The sequence below is a fragment of the Metopolophium dirhodum genome, chromosome 8 (genome assembly GCF_019925205.1).
Source record: "Metopolophium dirhodum isolate CAU chromosome 8, ASM1992520v1, whole genome shotgun sequence".
NCBI lineage: Eukaryota > Metazoa > Arthropoda > Insecta > Hemiptera > Aphididae > Metopolophium > Metopolophium dirhodum.
Window position 1 is genome coordinate 22,834,228 of NC_083567.1, and position 15,592 is coordinate 22,849,819.

The following is a 15,592-nucleotide window of genomic DNA, read 5'->3' on the forward strand; positions in this document are numbered from 1 at the left end:
GGGCGTCAGCAGACAGCAATAATGCAGCAGCCAGCAGCAGCAAGAACAAGCGGCCCTGCTCGCGTGGCCGTGGTCGCGTTCTCGACGACGACGACGACGTAGGCGACGGACAGACCGACCGGCTGGCAACGGCGCCCGCCGCCGCCACCGCCGCCGCGCCGCCAAAGAGTCGAACGCGTACGTACGCACGCGAGACAACGGCGGCGGCGCAGCGGATACACAGACGGCGTTTAGTCAGTCGTTCGCGTTCCGTTGCCGCGTACGGTCGTCGTCGTCGTCTGATCCGCGTGACGTGTGCCGTCGTCGTCCTAACGTGCGTGCGTGCGTGTGTTGTGTTGTGTTCTGTACGCGCCGGCGGTGGTGAGTGTGTGCGCGCGCGCGCCCGACGCATTGTTTACACCGGTTGTGTTTTTTTTTTCGATTTCTACCGTGTGCTCTTAAAATTTGTTCACGTTAATTCATCGGCAATATTGTGGCGACCAATAATTTCGTCGTCGTGATTAATATTATTTAAGTGTTATTTTATGATCTGTCGTCGTGCTCGCGGTGGTGTGAAAATATAAAATTCGAGTCGTTTTTATCCGTTCGAGAAAACCGTTTTTCGAGGAGATCGTCGGCAAGTCACTCCGAAAATAGAAAAAAGGTAAGACCGGCACTCAGCTGTACCTCCAAGTAATATTATACCTAACCCATGTGTCGTGTACACACGTTTCGTGACTGCGATTAGCAAAATACTTAGAGCGCTATTAACACAGGTATTTTATACGCGGAATGCCTTTTTTTCTGGCAGCGATAAACACGTGCGCGTATACAAAATACAACGAACGATGACTTCTCCGCGGACTCGCCCATTTTGTTGCGCGTCCGTCGTGGTCCGCGTGCCTAAGAAATAAAATGTCGATTACCTGGCTAGGTTAGGATAAGTAAGGCCAACCGGCTAAATTTTTACCGACTCGCCGCTATCCAAACGCTCATCACACGTCCGTGTTACCACACTTACCGCTTATTACAACGTTATCATATTATTATTATTATTTTAACGTCGGCCGTGGTTGCTGCCTGTGTAGTTATTAGTTGTTGGTCGTCGTTCGTTAGCCGTCGAAACCGGTTCTAAGAATTTTGTTGTTGTGCGACGGCCATAGGTGTAATTTAAAACTATAGCTTGCAATATTATTAAACTGTGCGACCGATAACAATAAGTCATTAAGCCCGCCTAATCTACATGTTTGGCTGGAGCGTCTTCAAAACACATCAAAACAATTATTACCTAGGGTACTGTTGATTTTTTGTTTTTATCATTTGACGAAGTTGTTATCACAGCTGGTTTTTAAGCGCTCTCATAAGATAACAATATTGTTGTTACCGTTCTCGTCGTGCATTTTTAGAACGCTTACCTACCCCCGCACGGGTTATAACCGCAGCTGTTATATAATAGGTGTTCGCGCGAAAACGTATTTATTTTTTTTTCGATCGCCGAAAAAGTGAGACTACGGATCGAGTGTAACGAGTCAGGATGTATCCTTGACGTTGATTGAAAACTCGTGTGGTTACCTTTTTTTTTCACCCAACTAGTATTATAGTTTACTGACAAAACATCACTTCTTTCGCAGTAAGTACCTATACGTATACTTAATCTACGAGAAAAAAAATTGAAGTTTTCACTCGCTTATTTCTACTACAAATACTCAACTCCATCGAAAATCGACATTTTTTCGTGTAAATAGGTAGGTACATTCAAAAGCCTTGGAAAAAAATTTGCGTTGTAATCTAGTTATATCACCTATAGTAGGTACTACCCAACGTCCAACGAATTAGATGGATGCTGGTCTATATGACATTCTAATTTTAATTTAGATTTTTTTTTTATTAATTAAGTTGTTTGACAAAATAAGTATACCAGATAGGTAGGTTACCCAAAAGCAAAAATTAGGTATGAGATGTCTAAGATAACCATCGTATTTTTTTTCAAGAGATTATTAATCTGATCTCGTGTGTTGTTACAACGTGTTTTGGCTTGTAGCCGAAAAATTATGGATAATTTATAATACGAAATCGTTAGTATAGGTAGATGAAAAATATTTTGAAATGTTACTGTCGAGGTGTTCAACTATTACCTACACAGAGATTGGATCTGATTATCTACTCGTCTTAACCACAGAATGTCGCTGTCGCGTTAAATGGGTTACCAAACTTCCTGTGGGTACGCGTACTTTAAAGGGGAGAAGATAAGAAAATAGTGGTAGAGGCAATAGAGGTGACAATAATAATGTGCGGACCTGTTTTCAATTTTGCCTATTTGTACATTTAAACAAACAAGAACAATATACTACCGACGTTTAATTGCAATAGTTACCTATATAATAAAATATATATATTTGTAGCAAACACGAATAATGTCGACTTAAAAAAAATGTTACCCTAAAGCAATACGACATAATATTATGTTGATTTAATTGGATAAGATCTTTATAATTACACGGATAATTAATGTAGGTTATACACGGCGCATGGCCTAAATACATTTAATTTGAATACAATAAATACGCTTCAAATTCAAAAACAATTAAGTAAGTAATGTGTTATTGAATCATTTAGAATATATTATGGTAAAAATAAAAGCTGTGTTGATTGGAAAAAATCTTAGCAACAACTAATATTACTTAAGTACCCACCAGTCAACCACCATTAATTATAAATTCTAAAATTTAGTATTATATTATGTTGAGTGTACCTAATTTATTTTAATATAGGTAGGTCCTTAAACTGTTATTTAATATTATAAAAAATATACTGAATCAAGTACCTACCATTTAATTGAGATTGATTGATAAACTGTAAGTGTGTATGTGCTTATAATTTTTGCAGCTATTTAATAACTATATCGAAACTAATACCTATATCATTTTATAACGTAAGTAGTTAATATCATATTAATTATTGGTATATTGTATATTATAGTATATGGTATAGGTAGGTACATTGTAAAATAATTAGACATTTGTTAGAAATGAAAAAAAAACCTTAGAACGGCCGTAGTACTTAAAAAAAACTTATCTCATAGTAGGTATACCTACTTAAGTACGTATGTAATAAAGTTAACAATTTCCGAATGGAATCCTCGTTATCTCTTTTAATTTTAGATTCTTATAATCCTATTTATTTTTTGTTATTTGGGAGTAGGTATACCTACCTAATATGTATATAATAATATATGTGAATAAATGTAATTATATAGCGTATCAAACTAAACGGACGTTTTATATTACCGTCGTCATGTGTCGTTTAGATTTATTTCCTCCGAGATTTCTTCCCAATTTATTTTTAAAGCAGGCCGAATCTGTGAAGAGAACATTGCCAAGACTAACAGAAACTATTTTTTCTCTCTTTCTTAAATCAGATCTTAGAATTGGTGTAAAAAATGTGCCCTTGATCGGATGAGAGTGGAGAGATGAAAAAATAAAAGAACCTTAAACAAAACGTTTTTATTGCCGGTGCACTGTTGTCTGTTAATAACAGTTTAGAATGATCCTTGAGCGTGTATAGTCAGCGAGGTAGTCAGTCACGTTCCTCTCCGCCGACTCCCACAATACCCCTGGGCTATCCCGAACAAAATACAGGCTTGTCGTATATTTACCTGCATAAAATGGATCTGCAAAAAAATGTATAGCCAGGAGCATAAATAATAACTGAATAGGAGGTAGGTAGGTACATATAGAACAACGGAAACGTGTGTAATTTATTGTAACGTACCTGCTTATATTGTATCCAAAACGAGAGCGAGGAAAATGAGACAGAATTTGAACCCGGTTAATCTGATCTTACGTTTCGTGTCATGGCTTAGAGAAATCAAAGTGAAACTAACATTGTGTGTTGCAGGTATAATGGAAAAGCAACCCTTAAAATTCTTTTATTAGATGTACATATATATATATTGTCTGTCAGAACATAATAAGGTCGTGTGTAGTTCAATGATTTCGCCAGTCCGACAAAAAAATGCATGTTTCACCCTCGTATGTCCTACTAGATCAAAATGTGATTCAATAAATAGTGTAGAATATAATATATTTGATGTACTCGCCTACGTTGTGGTTCAACATAAAATTGTTTTATATTATACACGTCTTATTACTTATATTAATTATTACTGTAGTACGTACAATTTTTGTATTTATTAATTTTACATAGTCTTTAAATGTTTGTGTGCACACGGAAAACAAGTGTTCTTTACTCTTGCCATACGAAATCAGGTCTGCTTTATGGGGCCGGACGATTTGGTTGAAAAGAACGTATTACCGACCGTCTCCATTGGGTCAAATTTCAAGTATATAATAAATAATAATAAAACACAAAGAATACCCCACCGAGTATTTCACGATTTCCTTTTAATATCCCGTTTTATATTACTTAGGTGTAGGTATTATATCATACCACGTGTGCGCTTAACACCAAAATTCTTCATACTTTTCAATTTTTTTCTTCACAAATATCTTAGGTTATTTATACACTTGGTACGAAAGAAGTGTGCATTATTATCCTCGAGATTATCCTCGTTGTTAGCAAGTAGGTAGTTATTCTATTTAAAACCAACTATCCTCAACGAAAAAAAACTTGTCACGATCACGTTTCGTGTAAAATTTTTATCATTCACATCAGTTTATTATAATAAGTTTTATAGAAGTGTTTTACGGGGTTTGCCGTTTGGTCGATAATATTTGATAAATAAAAATTCGTAAGTATACCAGATACCTACTAGGTATAGTAGGTACATAAATTGTATGCGTGTCCCAAGCATAAAATCTATCCCATACAGTGTAGGTAGTACGCCTGTCTTTGTATTAAAATATGTTTTATGTACACGGTAAATGCAATCTCTGAAAGCTGGTAGGTGTCCATTTTTCTAATTAGTAATACAATTTTAAAAGAAAACTTGGTGACGTCGGTTTCAAATTTCCGGAAAAAAATATTAAAGCGAGTAACCGATAGAGTTTAAAAAATAATAGTCGTACAATTTTGGGTGCCTAATTGATTGTTAAATAAAACCCGTTTGTATATTATGCTTTTTTCATTTTTAATCTTAGCTGGTACCTACTATTATAGTTGCCGACCGGCGACCGCAATTTACATTTACATATAATCATAATATACGCATCTAACCGCTGTCCAATTAAAATGATGGCGGCAGTATTCGGGCTGTTTGTCGTTTCAGAGTATTATTTAGGTATATATATGTATAATAATATAATATTGTGTAAGCGTATGAAGCGCGCGCGCGCACACAGTCTTTCGGTCTGGTTCTCCTCCATTGGCACTGTTCCACCGGTGTGTTTCTCTGCTGTTGTGTTCGTCTTTATAACCTGCACGTCCTCTCTCTATCTCTCGAGGTGCGTAAAATGCGTTAGTTTCGTCTTGCGTTTCGATTAATGAAATACAAGACGGACACAGACCATCCATCCACCACGACTGGTCGGCGCTATAATAGCCGGTGTATTCGTATTGTATATTATAATATAATATATATGTATACGTATATGGCATAGTAATAATAATAAATAATAATCATCACACCAAGGGTTCAATGCATCCGGATGATAATAATAATAGGTAATAATAACGTATACCTATTATTACTATTATAGTTTATTGTTGTATTGACTATTGGGGATACGGTTAATTTTACAATACGATAATTGAAACGGACGGTGTGTGAATAGATGACGGAGAGAACCAGAGAAATATTGTTTTGTATATTTTTTTTCATCTTGGACGCATTCAGTGACTAATATTTTTGCTTGGGTACGAACTTATGATTCCGAGAAACAAGTCTCCGGAAAGAGTGTTAACTATAAACATTCGTTTCGAACGCTTCGTTTATTCCCCTCTTTCTTTTTTACGAGAAGGTACACGGGTCTAGCTCCGGGTGTGATCTTTATTCTTTTATAAGGTACTCAAAACAAGTAGCAGTTGAGTAGGTTGCAAATAAACATATTTTTGAGGTTAAAACCAAACTAAGTACGAATATATGAATTATTATTCTTAGTTAATAATTTATTATAAGGTTTAATAATGATCAACGAATAACAAAGTTGACAATGGAATTAAAAAAATAAAACCTTATAGCCCATACAAATATTTTCTATAAAATAAAATAAATTGTTTGATTACTTATTATAACTTATAAGCACACAATATAAATACAGGCTAAACATAAAAATCCTCATTGAAAGTCAAATATATGGGATGAATTAAATTAGATTGTTTTATTTTTCATACTAGACATTTCATTTTTTATTTGATACTATGAAACTCGGTGTGGTACTAAATATTAATATACATTATACTTGGTCTGTTTTTGATATTTTAGTCATAAAATAGATAGTTTTAAAGAACTCGAGTCTTAAGCTCGAGCTCAAGTCTAATATACATCATTTTGTAGCGAGATATGAGTTTGTTTTATTTGTTACACCGTAGCTAAGAAGCTTCAGTTATAGAAATATTCTGTAAATAGATACTCGTCTAAATATAAAGTCTTTACTCTATACAATTTTGTGTGGTAAACATAATAATCATGATAAATATATAGGTACCTATATTATGTGTATTTATGATTAAAATTTCCAGTCTAACGAAAATGTTATTAGATTTGTGTTATGAAGCTTTCAAACGATTTTAAGAATTTAACTACCCACTACAATACTACATACTTGGAAATGTTTGTAGAATGTAGAATAAAATGTGAATTTTAATTATATTTTTCTGTCATTATTTGGATTATTTAACGTTTCCCACCATGTTTGAATAGTTGATTGGGTATTTCCGCCCACAAACAAAATTAAACTGAAATTTTTCTCCCCAAAATATATCTAAGCTGCAATTTATAATAAGGGTTTTCTATATTTTAGTAAAATTAAGATTATTGTTTGGTCTTCCAAAAAATGAACTTACCATACGTGAATTTTCCGGATAGACAACAAATCAAAAAAACGGTTTTTATATTTAGGGGAGTAATGCAGCTCCAGCCTTCAGTGTATCAGACCTTTGTGTGGTAGTGTTTTCGCGATGTAAGTACATGTTACTTAGGCGTTTGTTTGACGGGAAAAATGTCCACATATTATCACAGCGATCAACATATTATAAGACAATGAGTGAGAAATCTTTTAGACGAGGGATAAAGTACTTTTATCAATATTTCCAATTATATTTTTAAAAGTTTTTCTAACTAGAATTTGAACTTATAATGTTTTAATCATATCTATCTGACTGTTATATTAACAAATTAAATATACCTACTGTTTTCCACATTTTTATCAACCCCGGATCTATTATTTGTTATAATTTAAAAATTTAATTATGCTTGAATTTATAAAATTGTATTGTTTCTATTTGTTAGTATTAAGAATTTAAAATGTTTTTTAATCAACCTTGATAATTTATTTATTAAAATATAAGAAGTTTAAACTATATAACATAATATGTAATGCCACTGAAATTATATGAAATAATAGGAAACAAGTAGCTGACTTCTTCATTTTGTGCTGTCTTAATTAGGTAAATCACCTGTGATATTATCAGTTTAGATAGATTATTATTAATTTGAATTGAGTTGGAAATATCCTCGAAAATATCAGAGTAAATATAAACATATTTTGCCGTATTTTGCATTGGTTCTAATGCTAATAAGTTAAGATAGTCAACAGACGACTCCAAATGATACAATCAGTTATTTATATTTTTTATACATTAGGTTTTATTCAAACCTGTTATAAATAGTTGTTATAATATGTAAATTGAATATTATTGGAATTATGAATTAACAATTTAAAAAAGTTTTATTCAGATATATTGTTATATTAATACATAATTTACAGTTAATCTATTTTATTTTTACTATGGAAATCATAAACCATTTTTCTTATGATAATTTGTTACAATAATAATGAAGTAGATACAGATCACAGACTATTACAGACAAAACTAGTAAAACTTATAGAAAAAATAAAATTTGTATATTATTTTATTTCTTCATACTATTTTTGTTTACGTTAACTGAATTATACCGAGTTTAGAATTATCTACTATAGACCTGCTTTTAAAAAAATGATTTTGTATTTTTATTTGCTATATACCTCGCTATATGTATACCATACTCTAACAATTATTTAATCGGTTAACAAGTTTGGGATTAATACTTTAATAAAACCGAGAATAAAACTAAGTACTCGCATACCTATTTTCTTAAAAAAATATTGGACTGGTTTAATTTAATCTGGGCGATTTTATTTAATTATATAAAAAATACTATGAGTTTATTTTTAAGTTTAATAATTTTTATTATTAAGATTAATAATTTCGAATATTATAATAACAACAAAAACTAATTAGTTCGAAATACCATCTAATAAATATAGTACAATAGTTTTTATTACCCACTCAAACACCTGCAGATTTGTAGTAAGATTGTTGTGAAAGTTTTCACTAGCCCCAAACAAGGAATTTGTGTATTAAAGACAATATTAAAATATTTTCTTTTGCATTTTTTTCATAATGTTCTATCATTATAGTAGGTACTATATTATTAACAGTTACACAGCGATTCCCTTTCTTGTATTATCAATGTTATTTCCTCTCTACAACATTTTACATTGACGGCGGCCCCTATAAGCACTCTGGTCATGAGTGGTTTAAATAAAGTCAGAATTGAAGTGGAAAGAATAAGTATGTTATTTTATAGAATAATAAAATAGCTACTTATTTAAGAATTTTTATTTCGATAGTATTATTACCAATTTATGTTATACCTAATATACTGTATCCAGAGTTATATTTTAATCACAGCTGATATTATATCTGAAAAGAGATGATAAGACATTAGCAGTATACGTCTTGCGTTGTATACTATTATAAAAGTATTTTTCTCTAATTTCAATTTCAATTTCTACTTAATATTTACTATTTAGTTGATCTGCCAACATTTGAGGAATGAAAAATGTACAATAACAAAAAAAAGTTATATTGTTTTAAATACGCACGAGTATGCAACGTATGCTCGTCGAATTGACTGCCTATTGTCTTTTTATTTTGGATGCAGTAGGTATGTTAAAAAATAAAGATATTCTTCTGGGTAGTTACTCTATTGTGTGGGTAACAAATTGAAACGTTGAATTTTCAAATATAGCCTCTAGGCAGGCATACGCATAATATGTGTCTTATATAATATACTTTGGATTCTGTGTTAACAAATCTATATTAGTATAGAATAACAAATTCTTAATTTGTGTAATGTGTAACCACTAACCAGCTTTTTAATTTTAATAAATGGAAATACGACTGGGATCTTGTCATAAAATATTTTAAGTATAATTAAAATAGTAATAATTACCGATAACACTGTAGTTGGTTTATGGTCTGTGAGTAATAAAGCGGTAATAACTATAATAAGTATCTAATTTTTAAATAATTATACGAGATTCCATTTATCGTCATTAAGATATGTGTTGCATTTAGCTGAGCATGATTATCTGTTTTAAGTTTGATTAAGTATTTTTAAAAATAAATATAATATTATTTGTCAGTAGTATTTTTTTTTCAAACAATGAATTAAATTTGTTCACATATAAGAAATATATTATTTTGTTAACTCGTATATTATTATTAAAAGTAGTAGGCATAATAGGTACTAACCAAATATCTTAAATTAAAATTGGTATTCTTGAGGGTATTCTTCGTATGTTTGTGATGATACGAAAATATTTATGTATTCTAGAATCTTAAATTTTAAACGCCACGTTTTCATTTTATGAAATGTAAACATTGATGTGCTTTGTTTGAGCCTACATTTTCAAACGGTGCGATGAATTTAAGGACACATAAACTAGATCCTTTCGAAATCCTTAAAGGAACATATTGTGTACCATAATATAATAGTCTAAGTCTATATGCTATGTATATGTCTGGATTTTGATTTTTTTGACGAATGAAACAACAATAATATAAAACCGGTCGACCCATCCGCGCGTGTAAATCTGCCCGAGGTTTGTCTGTGTTCTTATATTATATGCACCATGAGGAGGCGTGAGCGTAGGCTGTCGGCCTTCATTCTCGCAGCACATTGCTACCGCAGCTGTTCCCGTGAAGTGCCGCTGGCAAATAAAAGGTCAAAATATAATATGAAGGTGGGAAGAGGGTAGCAGTGTCGGCCGAGTTTGATCAATGTAGTATTGAAATCTTTATAGTATTTGTTGGAGTAAAATACATTTTTCAAAACTATAGGATAATATAGAATACAAATTAAAACGTGAAATCATTTTTATTTTAGAGTTACTCATGAGGATGAAATTTTAATTCAAGTTTCCATTTATTTTGTATACTTGAACGTTTAAAATTGAGTAAAAATATTTTTGTATTCAAAACAACAATAATAATTTCTAAACACAAATTCGCAAAGTTAAAAATTCCTTATATTTTTGGTATTGCTTTGCGAAGAGATATAAAATCTCGATAAAACATTATTGTAAGATGGCTATAATTGGGTCAAGCGGATAAATATGAGTTAAATGTGTTATATTTTATTAATTAAAATATATTCCTAAGTAGCCTGTTCACGCATATTTATACGGTACGTAGGAATTGACTAATTAGTAATTTATATGTTTTATATTATGCTCATATGTATAATTATTTATAAATTACTTATATGCTAAAAAGTTGCGTATGCAGGATTTTAGTGTTTTTACCTAACATCAATCACACACCCATTAAAAAATTCATCTATATAATATCCCATCTCTTAGCTAAATTATTCGTGGAGAAGGGGGTAAACGCTATCCCTGCGTATGCCACTGTATGCTATGTTTTTGTCAAATATTAGTTTAACCTGAAGAGATTAAAAAAATGCCATATTAAATAACCAATTATTAAACCAATTTTACGACTTTTTTTCAAACGTGAGGCCTCTAAATGTAAGCAAAAAGCGTGAGGCCCTGCTCGCCCCCCTTTCTAAAGACGGCCTTGTACCTACTAATATTAATATAAATATAATATAAAATAGACTCGCCTCAGCTCAGAATTGTTTTTGGTACTTATGTATAAGATTATTAATAATAAAATTGAATTATTCAAATGTAATACAACAGAGCAAGTTCTCCGGTATTTATAAACTTTAAAATGCACCGAAATATTTTAATTGAAAAGCTCAGGTAATTCACAATCTGGTAGTGGTTTATTCGATTTTAATATAGTAGTGATCGAATTGTCTTATATGTGCCTATACCATGTTGTATATTTACAATTTATATTATGCAATATAGGTACACCTATACAGTACAAATATACGTTGAAGTGTTGATATCATCAAAACTACAATTTACTCTGTAGGTACTGTGTCATGAAATTATTATCTCTTTGGTATTTGGTGTTATTGTCGTTTGATCTTATTTTTAATTCAAACTAATTTAAAATATTAAATTTATGTGTTTGTTTATTTTCTTATATAATTTATTCTGCAATGTATACATCTCGGTATACATATAATAAGTAATCTAATCTGCACGTCGTCTGTATTATACAAATCGTAAATTATTTTTGTTTTTTTATGTTTTGTGTTCAGAATTATTATAATTTGAATAATATCAGTTCTTATATTATTCAGATTTTAGTATTTTTTTACATAGGTACCATCATTTCATTTCACTTTTTTCCTCGCCTTTTTCTTAAATAAAGTATTTTATATTTTAATGTAATGGAACGTATTTAGGTATCACTCAAAATAATTCTAATCACGGTAACGAATAACGATAGTTATTCAAACATTCGTTCATAATCGATTACTTAGGATAGGAAAGTAGGTAAAATAATATAAATTTGGTATAACATTTTCTGTTACTTGTGGAATGTTATGTGTGTTTAGCTTTTTAAAAGCATGCCGTCATAATTGTAATAAGGTAGATATACTGACGTTTAGGAATTCCTTGGTGCTTTTTAATAGACGACTCCGTTACTTACCTTACTAACATCAACATTACCGCCGTGGTACTAATATCCATTAATAAAACAAATAGTTTTCAAGTATCAAAAACTGTCGACGTCTAATGGGCTCGAAATGAACCAACCAACTGACTGATTTTATTGTAATACAACAATAAAAGTAAAATATGAGGTTAAGTAATAACTTCCAAGAAAAGAATATTTAAGTATAAAAATATAAATACAGATCAGACATTATACAGAATCTAAGTATTAGTCGCGTTAGTAACTTGACATTTTGTCGTCATTGATGACTTTAGTCAACACTATACCGAAGTCCGCTAAGAATTATTTTTTCTGATGCAAATACCTTATTGTATTCAAATTTTTACAATAATAATTATCTACAATCCTACGCGGAAGTTAGTGAAATAGTTATTATTTTGTAGATATTTAAAAACTATGTATTGTTGCTACTTATTATTTAAGTACCTGTTGGTACTCGTTACACATATCATTTCTAGTTTCTATTTAAATTTTATACACATCGCCTTGAACTTCGGTCAAATCATTTTCAGACCGATAAGTTACCACTGGTTACAGGGTCGGCGGTTTCTAATGATTTATAATTACTAGATCATGGACTGTTTATTCTGTTTCTTACCCGAACATACCAAAATAAGTAAATACGTAGAAAGTGGTATTAATGTTAAAATATGTATTTATTATTAAAATTAAATATAACAAAATTGTTGAAGTTTTAAAATATTATAAATATTATATTTAATATTGCACAATATATATTCTATTGTCTTAAACATCTATATTATTGGCATAGGTATTCAGCAAGTATAAATTGGGATAAGTTAAATAAAGTAAAATAAGGCCATAATAATTTTCCCGTTAAAATATTTTTCATAAAGGCAATTTACATGGTGTTATAGCTCTTAAATAACTTTTCAACCAGCTTTTCAATCATGTTACGACATGTATATTTCACTCGATATTTCATGTGTGAGAGACTGATCTACTTATAATTTCATCTAATAATATCAAAACAAAAGTATATCACTATCTTGCACATAAGTTGTAAGAAAAGATATACGAGAAATACTATATCGGTTTCTTACTGACTTTGATTTTTGAACAATGTTTTTTTAAGATAATATAATAATTAAAAATTCCATGTTCAACGTTTGCTAATTTTTTTCTTAAAATTATAGAGGTTTAAATGTTAACTAAATGCTAAGTATGTAGATTGTAAGTACTACTATAATATTTTAATATGTTAACTAATAGTTATTGTCGAAGATATTGTTATAAAAAAATTCGTTTTAGGTATTAAAATGTTTTAATACCTTAAATTAAAATCAAGTAGTATTAGTATCTAGGCTTTTAGTTATTAAGAAATGCGAGTATGATGACAATTCAAGTGATTTTCGTTAAGAGTTTCGATGCAATATATGACCTGATTAATTGACAATGTTTTTTAATTTTGTTTACTCGCTATAATAGTCGACGACCCATGCGGTTGATATAATGAAACTAAATTGAACTTAATAAAACGGTCCACTGTATTCTCAGAGCTATACTATCCCACATTGCCGATGTCAGATGACTATTTTTTTCCTAACTTCGAGCTTGTAAAATAATTATATGTAATTTAGCTAAAAATTAAATGTCTTAAATAGATTAAGTTAAATTGAGACTTTGGGTTTGTTTTATTCTTAGTTTGCTTACAAGATTATTTTATCAATTAAAATAGTATTTCGATGGGTAATTGGTATGTGAATACCAAATATGTATTTATTAGGTATTTAATTTCTATAATTAAAAAAAAAAAAGTATATATGATAATATATAGGTAGCTTTATCAATTTATATAAGTATTCTATGTATGATGATGCATGTATTTTCTATAAAATAAATTTAAACATGTCTGCTGTTGTTATAATTAAAATTAAAATACCATAATCTTACTCAATTGTCGACAAATTAATAACGGATATTTATAATAAATACTGTTGTACCTATAGTATTAAATGCAGTTTTCTAGTATTGATAAGTACAAATATTTGAATATTAATATTTAAAATAAAAATGTACCTACATTTATACATTTCTAGTGAATACATAAAAAAAATTGTAACTACTTTTAATTTTCCGTTATTCTTGAAACTATAATATGCAGAATAGAGGTAGTGTCTACTATTTCTCCGAGTTAAGATAACTGTATCTAATTAGAACGTATTAAATATGTTTGCTAATAGGTACCATGCTATAATAATATTCTATTTCAGCACTAATTATTGAGACAATAAATCGTGGTAGCTGACTTTATGTATTAATCAACACAGCTTGTCAAGATATCAGGTGTATTTAATCTAAAATAAAACTATCATGCCAAGTTGTTCTCATATTATTAAATATGAATCCGATTATTCACCGTTTATAGTAAAAATATTAAATTGTTATTAATGTTCCTATAGTGTGATGGTTTTATAAAAAATATTCCATCACTGGTTGTAAAAATATAATTTAATTAAGAATACAAAAAGTAAAATAGTTAAAGAATATTTCAAACTTTAATACGTGATTATAAAATTATATTTATTATAGGTAGTAAGTACCCAATTTATATTCGATGGGAGGGGGTAATATAGGTACCTATCATTGGTTTACTTAGAAATACTATTATAAATAATATTGTGAATTTAAAAAACACAGGAAATATCCCGGGAAATATGTTGTTTTATCTAATATATTTTATGTTTTTTTTTTACGTTATTTCTCAATTCAAATAATATAATATTAAATCTATCATGCAGTCTGAACTGTTTCAATAATATTTTTTTACTGATTGACAATTTATTTTATTGTTACCACTTGCTATTATTTATAATTGGCCGACAACCAGTGTACCTTTTTAAAAATAATCAAATATTTCTTTTAACACCTATCTATAGGTAATATAAATCTAAATTACCTATTTGATTTCGTGTTATTTACGGTCTTTTACTCTTCTATCATAGTTTTTCTCCGGATTTTCTTTTCTTGTTGAACGATTATTATAAAACTAATTTTTGTTTTATGTTTTTCGAGTTAATGTTATTTTTATACGGATTTCCTTAATTCCCACAGCTCGACAAAAATGATAACTAGTTTAAAAATAACATTCATTACTTAAACTAATAGTAATATCAAAACATATACGTCAAATTAAAATTTGTTTTGTTTTATCCGCTAGGGAGCATACTTATTATCGTATCTCGATCAAATATAGAATTTAAACGAGTATTATTAATCATAATTTAAAAGTGAAGAAAAAATTCAAAAATGAATTATTATTAGATACATATTAATATAGCATAGTTACCTACCTAATATTAATTATTAACTTTAAAATATAGCCTTATTATTTATAATACCTATACTATCAGAATTTTAAGATTTTCTTTTGTGTATAATTATCATCAATGACTGTCGAGTGTTCTAACTTTAAAGTTCTTTTAATAACACTTTTTTAGTAGAGTTATATGATGGACTGGATATTTGTCTACATTCACCACAGACTATTAAAAATATTGAAGTGTCCGATAGTAATAAACTAATAACTAATAAGCAAATTGATTTA

General features: G+C 29.9%; 1 protein-coding gene across 3 annotated transcripts in view; it reads left to right on the forward strand.

The window, feature by feature from the left end:
* Window positions 1-249: 249 nt before the first annotated feature.
* LOC132951202 (fat-like cadherin-related tumor suppressor homolog) overlaps window positions 250-15,592 on the forward strand; it is a 149,433-nt gene continuing 134,090 nt past the window's right edge. For all 3 annotated transcript variants that reach the window (XM_061022970.1, XM_061022972.1, XM_061022971.1), the window contains exon 1: window positions 250-643. The gene's annotated coding sequence lies outside the window, so the exon portion shown is untranslated. The remainder of the gene's footprint in view (window positions 644-15,592) is intronic.